General features: G+C 47.4%; 1 pseudogene; it reads right to left on the reverse strand.

The window, feature by feature from the left end:
• Window positions 1-7,647: 7,647 nt before the first annotated feature.
• LOC147361931 (small ribosomal subunit protein uS12 pseudogene) lies at window positions 7,648-8,078 on the reverse strand (annotated as a pseudogene).
• Between the last annotated feature and the right edge of the window lie 1,959 nt (window positions 8,079-10,037).

Genomic DNA, 10,037 nt, shown 5'->3' on the forward strand with positions numbered 1-10,037 from the left:
CATTTAAGAACAAGTATCCAAAGAGAAGTGGCTCAGAATAGCAATTATATACATGGCCACACAAACTCGGGAGCCAGGCTCCTGATTTGGGGTCCAACTTTCGCTATTAAGTTGTGTGATGCAGGCAAGTTACTCAAACTCTTAGAATTTGGGAGAGAATGGATACATGTATCGGAGAAGGTGATGCCACCCCACTCTAGTACTCTTGCCTGGAAAATCCCACTGATGGAAGAGCCTGGTAGGCTGCAGTCCATGGGGTCCTAAAGAGTCGGACACAACTGAACGACTATGACGGAGTCCGTTTCCTGTCCACATGAGACTCACAACATTGTAAACTGGCTATACTCCAATATAAAATTAAGTTTAAAAAAATTACTCAAGCTCTCTGCTTAAGTGACTTCACATATAAAATAAGAGGTAATAGCTCCTTCCAATTCAGCAGGAAAATTGGAAATGGGGGTCTACCCAAATCAATGAGAAGTCCTCATCTTCACATTTCCACATACACACCTTTTGAAAATCCACAAATAGCACATCCCTGGAGAGTTCCTTTCCCTGCCTGAAGTTAAGGAGAGGTGTCTCTACTTTGGTATCATTTACAGTTGTTGTTATTTAGTCACTCAGTCATATCCAACTCTTTTGCAACCCCATGGACTATAGCTTGCCAGGCTCCTCTGTCCATGGGATTTCTCAGGCAAGAATACTAAAGTGGATTGCCATTTCCTCCTCCAGGGGATCTTCCCCACCCAGAGATCAAACCCATGTCTCCTGGGCTCCTGTTACGGCAGGTGAATTCTTTACCACTGAGTCAACAGGGAATCCCACACCCATATTTTTCCTTCTTGACCCTCTTTCCTTAAGGGCTACCAAACGGCCAAGAGATGTAACCACACACACTGAATACACCACCATCAAAACATGCACAGGAGTTTCTGTTTCCTGGGGATCCCCAAGTCCCTCCCACATAACAACAAAGGAAATACCAGAATGTGCGGGAAAGATGAAGGTTTAGGGTCCAGGAACGAAAGATATAATAATCACTCAAGTGTGATTAAACCCAAAGGTTCCACCTACTTAGTGGTCCCAGCTACTAGATTGTGGAGAAGGCAATGGCACCCCACTCCAGTACTCTTGGAAAACCCCATGGATGGAGGAACCTGGTAGGCTGCAGTCCATGGGGTCGCTAAGAGTCGGACACAACTGAGCAACTTCACTTTCACTTTTCACTTTCATGCATTGGAGAAAGAAATGGGAACCCACTCCAGAGTTCTTGCCTGGAGAATCCCAGGGATTGGGGAGCCTGGTGGGCTGCAGTCTATGGGGTCGCATAGAGTCGGACATGACTGAAGCAATTTAGCAGCAGTAGCAGCAGCAGCTACCAGATGGCGCGCTCTGAGCTCGGGTCCCCACCCAGAAGATGGAGAGGGAGGGGCAGGCTGCAGCAGAAACACCCCTCAGCTGTGGTGAAGACCAGAGAAAGCTGGCAGAAGGAGATAGCAGTCTGCCCTCCGGGCACGCTGCCCTCATCAGGACCAAACAACGGCACTGTGGGAAGGTCTCCAACTGGAATGCAGCAGGACCTGGGCGGCCTTCCTGGGAGAGACCCCACCCCGCCGAGAGATACCCTGAACTAGTGGCCAGTACTGGTCAGTGGAGGTGAGCACAGATGACGGACACAACGCTGCCAGGCTACTGAGATGACAGCCCCAGGCTCCCCAGTGTCTGTTCTACTGCTAGGCTGGCCCTGAGGAATCCTGTTTTGATAAGATGAAGGAAAAGGAAAGACCACAGCACATCCTTCTCCTGACATGAAGGACAGTTATTCAGTAGTAAACTGATGCACAGAGAAAAGTACATAAGCAAAAAGTCAACATTTACTTTGTTTATCCCTCAAATAAATAAACTTTGAATCAGCCAATAAGCAGGTATCAGTTCAAGAGGGAAATAAGTAACTTCAGACATTTTCCCCATACATGAACCTCATATGAATATATATGAAGAATATAAATGCATTCAAAGAAATATTTCTGGAATGAAAAAACAAAGTGTGGTATAAACATACAATGTCATATCACTCAGCCTTAAAAAGGAAGGAAATTCTGACACACGTTGCAGCGTGGATGAACCTTGAAGACTGTGATGTTGTGACTTATAATTAGAATATGTATTTAGTCTTGATGATGTTGCTGGCACAGAACTCCTAACACCCTTAGGTGCTTTAAGGTAAGCGTGAAGTATCTTTTGATAATTATAACAGGCCCCTTTCAACTACACCTGAGTTTTAGTAAATTAATCTGTCAGAAAAACCAAACACCTGATTAAAGGGTTGGCATTTTCAGCCACACCCTCCATGTCTAGGGAGAAGAAGGACTGGAAACAGTTGAATTACCAATGGCCAATGCATTAACCAGTCTTGCCTAAAGTATGCTTCTATGAAGCCTCAATAAAAAACCAATAGGATGGGGTTCACAGAGCTTCCCGGCTAGTGCACCTGTGCAGGTGCAGGAAGAGCGACTCACCTGGAGAGGCCTGGAAGCCCCTGCCCCTCCCCCTACCTTGCTCTCTGCATCTCTTCCATCTGGCTGTTCTGCAGTTGAATCCTTTTATAATAAACTAGTGATTTAGTTGAGTAAACTGTTTTCCTGAGCTGTAAGCCACTCTAGAAAATTACAAACCCAAGGAGGGGGTTATGGGAAGCCTGATTTGTGATCAGTCCATAAGAAGAACAGGTAACCACCTAGACTCACCACTGGCTTCTGAAGTTGAGAAGAAGGAGTAGTATTGTGGGACTGGGTCCTTGACCTATACAAGGTCTAGCAAAAACTCCAGGCAGACAGCGTCAGAATTGACTTAACTGTGGGACACAGTTGTGTCTTATAGTCTGAGAACTGGTTCAGTTCAGTCACTCAGTCGTGTCCGACTCTTTGTGACCCCATGGGCTGTAACACACCAGGCCTTTCTGTCCATCACCAACTCCTGGAGTTTACTCAAACTCATGTCCAACGACCTCATCCTCTGTCGTTCCCTTCTCCTCCTGCCTTCAAACTTGCCCAGCATCAGGGTCTTTTCGAATGAGTCAGTTCTTTGCATCAGCTGGCCAAAGTATTGGAGTTTCAGCTTCAACATCAGTCCTTCCAATGAATACTCAGGACTAATTTCCTTTAGGATGGACTGGTTGAATCTACTTGCTGTCCAAGGGACTCTGAAGAGTCGTCTCCAACACCACAGTTCAAAACTTAAATTCTTCAGCACTCAGCTTTCTTTATAATCCAACTCTCACATCAATACATAACTACTAGAAAAATCATAGCTTTGACTAGATGGACCTTTGTTGGCAAATTAATGTCTCTCCTTTATAATAAGCTGTCTAGGTTGGTCATAACTTTCTTCCAAGGAGGAAGGGTCTTTTAATTTAATGGCTAGAGTCACCATCTGCAGTGACTTTGGAGCCCAAGAAAATAAAATCTGTCACTGTTTCCACTGTTTCCCCATCTATTTGCCATGAAGTGATGGGACTGGATGCCATGATCTTAGTTTTCTGAATGTTGAGCTTTAAGTCAACTTTTTCACTCTCCTCTTTCACTTTCATCAAGAGGCTCTTTAGTTCTTCACTTTCTGCCATAAGGGTGGTGTCATCTGCATATCTGAGGTGATTGATATTTCACCCAGCAATCCTGACAGACTGAAAACCACAATCACAGAAACTGAAGATTAGCTGTACTTAAAACAATCAAGGTGACACTGGTCAGACCAACATGACTAATTTCAAGATGACTGTAGCTCTGACTCTGCTCTTTATACTCATAGCCCTCTCCCTCTGCCTGTAAAAGTTCTTGTCCACTAATTGTCAACAGTGGGGACAGTCAGCCTTTGGACAGGTGCCCACCCTTCCCCCACTCATACATACTGGCATCTAAAATAAAGTTCTTTTCCACCAACCTGGTCTCTTTATTGGCTTTTGAGCAGCGAGCAGCCAGACGCCCCCCACCCCTTCAGTATCACTTTTTGGCCTTCTATGGTCAGCCTTTGAAATATCACAGCACCAGCCATGGTGAGAGGGGAGTGACTTTAGTGTTATAATGCACGATCAGAGACCAGATCACGCTCAACACCATCTTGATTAGCTGGATCAAGCCAGTTTCTGTGGGATCCTGTTTTTCTCAATATATGCGCCCCTCTTCCTTCCTGTCTCAAAAGCATGGATACATTGTTTCCATAGTGACAAGGCCATCTTAGCCTGTCATCTTGAAGACCATACCTGTGTATGGGGTTACACAGGGTTCTCTGTGTATCCTGATGCCTATGTCCTTCCCTTTCCCATTTAAGCAATACCAGGTTGTCTTCCTCAGATGAAGGGCACCAGGTACTCCCACTTATTTCAGGAGCAATATCAAGCCCCAGCCAAGAGGGAGTTACCTTATGCATTAAAGAAAACAAAACAAACAAAACTGATTATATCAATACCTTTCCTATTGAACATTCAGGAATAGGGAGAAATTGGCCTCTTTCTCTTCATCAACATTATCTCCACAGGTAACAAAGGAAACAGTCATTAAAGGTAAGGTGGGGCCCTTAATATTCAGGGAGGCTGGGCTGTGATGGAACAGTCATCAACAAAGCCCATCAACAATTCCCCGGGAGTAAAAGTAGAATCTGGATAATGAAATAAAGTGTCACTTTTTTTCTCTCCCTTTGTGCTGAGTCTTGTTTCACTTGCTCACAGGGCACCTCGTGCAGAAGTCTCACACCTGGCCCTTCAGACAAGACTCCCTGGTGTGAAACAGCTGCTCTGACACTTCAGGTCTGAGGGCCCTGTGTGTCTCTGTGCCTGGCACTGTGATTCAAGATGGCAGCAAGGGGGCCATGTGGAGAGATGCTGAGCCCAGCATTATGATTCAAGATGGTGGCCCCAGGGCCGAATGCAGAGACTGAGCCCAGCTCTGTGATTCAAAATGGTGACAAGGGGGCCGTGTGCAGAAATGCTGACCTAGCATTACGACCTGGAGCCAAGAGCAGCACAGCTGAGCCTGTCCTGTGAGAACCCCTCCATCCCCTAGCTGACAGGAATCACACACAGCAGTCCCAGGAGTGCTTTTAGGAGAGAGTGTGTCCTCTAGAGCACATTCTATTGGGACAAGCCACACCTGGCAGAGGGGCTTCCCAGGTGGCTCAGCAGTAAAGAACCTGCCTGCCAGTGCAGGAGACTCGCTTTGATCCCTGGGTCAGGAAGATCCCTTGGAACTGAAAATGGCAACCCATTCCAAAAATGCCTGGGAAATCCCACTGACAGAGGAGCCTGGAGGGCAAAGAGCCAGACATGACTGAGTGACTAAGCACACACACAACCTGGTTAAAGGACTCCAAGCCCCGCTTTGGGTCTGACTGGGAAGGGTCAGTAACAAAGTAGGAAGAAATCAAACCATCTCTGGTTTTCCTGGTGACTCAGATGGTAAAGAATGTGCCTGCAATGGAGGAGACCTGGGTTTGATCCCTGGATTGGGAAGATCCCCTGGATAAGGGAATAGGCAACCCACTCCAGTATTCTTACGTGGAGAATTCCATGGAATTCTGGTGGATGGACAGGGAGGCCTGGCGTGCCGCAATTCATGGGGTCACAAAGAGTCGGACACAACTGGGTGACTGAACTGAACTAAACTGAACTAATAGCCCATGGAGTTCCAAAGAGTCAGACAAGACTGAGTAACATTTTCTAGCAATGAAAGTTACTGCCATTTGGGAAGAAATGAGATCTTTTGCTTCCAACAGAGGTCCTCTCTTGGCTGCAGGGTGGAATTACCTGTGGGGTTTTAAAAAGCGTTGCCTCCTGCTTTCTCTCTCCCAAGATTCCGATGTAACTGAGATGAGGCTTCAGCACTGGGATTTACAGAGCTCCCCTCGTGATTTTACAAACCACAAGCCTTTGCCATGTTTAGCTATAAGGACTCTATCTGGACGAGGAACAGAGTAAACAAATCAGGTGATTCTGCGTCTAGGGTGTATGAGGTGGGTGAGGTGAGGGTCTGTGATACCTGTTGCCCGCTGAGAGGTCTTACTGGCCCCTCATTCCATGGCCTTTCCAAGCTGCTCACCTGGATACATGGATTCTTCTGCCCCCTGGTGGTAATGTTTAGTATAACACAGTTGTCCTTGGAAGTGTTTTTTTTTTTTTTTTTAATTTTATTTTATTTTTAAACTTTACATAATTGTATTAGTTTTGCCAAATATCACAATGAATCCGCCACAGGTATACATGTGTTCCCCATCATGAACCCTCCTCCCTCCTCCCTCCCCATACCATCCCTCTGGGTCGTCCCAGTGCACTAGCCCCAATATCCAGTATCGTGCATCGAACCTGGACTGGCAACTCGTTTCTTACATGATATTTTACATGTTTCAATGTCATTCTCCCAAATCTTCCCACCCTCTCCCTCTCCCACAGAGTCCATAAGACTGTTCTATACATCAGTGTCTCTTTTGCTGTCTCGTACACCGGGTTATTGTTACCATCTTTCTAAGTTCCATATATATGCGTTAGTATACTGTATTTATGTTTTTCCTTCTGGCTTACTTCACTCTGTATTGGAAGTTTTATAGGAGCCCAGCCTAGTTGGCCTTCCCTGGTGGCTCTGGTGGTGAAGAATCTCCCTGCCAGTACAGAAGCTGCAAGGTTCAATCCCTGGTTCGGGAAGATCCCCTAGAGAAGGAAATGGCAACCTATTCCAGTATTCTTTTCTGGAGAATCCCATATTCACAAAGGAGCCTAGCAGACTACAGTCCATGGATTCACAAGAGTCAGACATGACTTAGCGACCAAACCACCACAGCCTTAGTTCACCACAAACCTGAGCCTGAGTCCCAAGGTGTGGCTTGCTGGGAGGGAAATCTTAGGAGCCATACAGGATGAGCAGCTCAGCAGTAACTTCAGGAGTCTCTCCTGCATAGGGAAGCTCAAGGAGCTCCAGGCCACTGGCCAAGCACAAGTCTATAACAGGGCTGTGACTGGAGTCTTCCTGTGCCTGGGGTCTGAGTGGTGTGTGTATTCAGTCATGATGACTCTTTGGGACCCCATGGCAGAGGATGGGATTTCCCAGACAGGAATACTGGAGTGGGTTGCCATTTCCTCTTCCAGGGGATTTTCCTGACCCAGGAATGAAACCTGCATCTCTTGGGTTTCCTACAGTTGCAGGCAGATACCTTACCACAAGCACCCCTGGGGGGGGGGGTTGAGGAAATTGGTTTTATCAGCCAGTGACAGGTGCTTCCCAGCCTCAGTGTTAAAGAATCGGCCTGCCACTGCAGGAGACACAGGAGAGGCAAGTTCCTTGTCTGGGTTGGGAAGACACCCTGGAGGAGGAAATGGCAACCCACTCCAGTATTCTTGCCTAGAGAATCCCATGAACAGAGGAGTCTGGCAGGCTACAGTCATAGGGTTGCAAAGAGTCAGATGTGACTGAGCACAGCCAGTAACAAGTGCCTATGATATCGAGCATCAAGAAGTGCAAAGGTGTAAGGTGATGAGCATCCCAATAAACAGCAGCCACCACTTATTCTGCTCAGTGTGCCAGGATGTGTTTTTACTTAACTATCACATTTAATTATTTTTTGGTATATAAAAAGTTATTACTATCATGCTTTCTTCATCCAAATTTATGATCTTGGTCTTTCCTTCTTGCCTTTGTATAAGGCCAAAAGAGAGACACTGGCTAATTTGACAACCTTAAAGCGGACTCCAGGAATGTCACCAACGGCATGACCTTTGCAACCAAATCCAGCAACCAGAATGTCATCATTTTCCTCAATAGAATTCAAGTAACCATCACTGGGTACAAAGGCTGTGATTTTTTGCCATTCTTGATGAGCTGAACCCTGACACATTTCCTGATGGCAGAATTTGGTTGTTTGGCTTTAACTCCTACTTTTTCGAGCACAATTCTCTTGGCATGAGAAACGCCTCCAAAAGGGTTGGCCTTCAGGGCTGTGCCCAAATGGGCTTTCTTGTACTACTTACCATGCCGCTTCTGGGCTTGTCGGTGGCTACAGAAATTCCTGGCAGTATGAAAACCGTGACACTTGCTCATTCTGCCAGTGTCACGGGCCTGAACAAAAGAATATCATATTTAATTTTAACACAAGCTCTGAGGGTATTAGAAGCCCCATTTCACAGCACTTTAAGACCTTGATCAATGTCATAGGACTCCTAACTGACAGATGCAGCCTGTGAGCCCAGGCAGCTGGGACCACATTCTGTCCCCACTCCATGCGTGTCCCGCGGGACCAGGAGTTCTCCCTGCCCAAAGACCGCTCAGCGGCTTCAGCCTGACTCCCTGGGTGGGCCCATGAGGTCCCTCATGGTGCTCACAGTCCCTTTGCTCCTACTGCCCCTGACTCAGGTCCTTCCTTCTGCAGGGCAGCCCCCGAGAGCCCCACGGTCGGCAGGAGGACACCCTTGTCCCGTTCTGGTAGCTTCTCCCTGCAGCCAGCTCCCGGGGGTGGGGTCAGGCCAGGTTGTGAGGAGAATCAGGAGAGAAGAAGGAAGGGAGTGAGCTCGTGGTCAGCACTTACCTCTGACCTGGGACTCCCTCTCTCTCCCTGACACTTCCCACCACTTGTGGCAGCTCCCCTCCATGCCCACCCCCCCCCTCCTTCATTATAAGTGCTCCTGTAGCTCTGCTGTGGATCAGAGTCACCAGAGGAGGGGTCAGAATGCAGGTTCCTGGGCTCTACTCCCAAAGATCTGATCCAGGAGGTCACATAGTGGGGCCTGGGAATTTGAATTTTTAACCAACAACCCAGTGGGTTTTGATGCAGGGGGGTCCTCTGAACAAACTTTGAGAAGCATTTAACAGACCTGTCACTCACATCCGTGGCCCCAGGTCAAGAGTACAGATGAAGCCCATACTACACGTTTAAACAGTTAAAAGTTATAAATCAGTCAATCAAAGTTGTCAAGTACACCTTCCTAACTATTAAAACCTGGCAGATTGGGTTTTGGACACTGAGCTCCAAGCCAGAAGGCGGGACAGCAGAGGGAGGGGCCGCCCCAGCCCCCAGCCCTCCCCCTGTTCTTCCCACCTCTGGCTCTGACCCTCTTTGTGCCCTGAACAATCTGCTGCTCAAGAAAGAGCACCCCCAGCCTTCAAGACCAAGCTCAGACCACCCTCTTCCGCCCCTTAAAGAGCTGAATCTTTACCTCCTGTCGGGCTGGGACATGGGCCCCGGGAGGGAGGCGGGCACTGGCTCTGGGAGCAGGGATTTGGGGGTCCAGGTGCTCAGAGTATGGCCTGGAGGGGGTGGGGCTCCAGGTGGCCACACCCCCTGGTCCTCTCTGCCTGCCCCTGGGGAGGGTGCAGCCACAGAATGATGGAGCAGGGCTTCTAAACCAGCACTTCTCTGACTATACTGGGAGCAGGAGTCACCTGGGATCCGGAGATTCTGAGTCAGTGGGTCTGGGTTAGAGACAAGATTCCGTGTTCTAACAGCCTCCCAGGGCAGGCCAAGGACGCTGGTCCACAGGCCTGGCTTAAAATAGCAGGGATCTGGAGCATGGCAGGCGGAGTTTTCCTGTAAAGGACCAAGAAGTGTTTTTCCAGGCTTTGGGGGCCTTATGGTCTCTACTCAGGAAAACATCTACTTCTGCTTCATTGACTATGCTAAAGCCTTTCTGTGGGTCACAACAAACTGGAAAACTTAAAGAGATGGGAATCCCAAACCACCTTATCTGTCTCCTGAGGAACCTGTATGCAGGTCAAGAAGCAACAGTTAGAGCCGGATATGGAACAACTGCCTGGGTCAAAATTAGGAAAGGAGTATGACAAAGCTGTACATTGTCACCCTGATTTAATTTATATGAAAAAGAATGTATGTATCTGTGTAACTGAATCACTGCTGTACAGCAGAAATCAACACATTGTAAGTCAACTATACATAAATAAATTTTTAAACGAACAAAAAAAAAGCTAAGGGTGTCATTAGGTTCATTATAGTAATGTTTATTTTGGTTACTTGATTAGCCTGGTGTTTGCCAGATTTTTCTACTT

The sequence above is a fragment of the Bos grunniens genome, chromosome 12, assembly GCF_055505025.1.
Source record: "Bos grunniens cultivar Pamir isolate PY7600 chromosome 12, Bosgru_T2T1.0, whole genome shotgun sequence".
Taxonomy (NCBI): domain Eukaryota; kingdom Metazoa; phylum Chordata; class Mammalia; order Artiodactyla; family Bovidae; genus Bos; species Bos grunniens.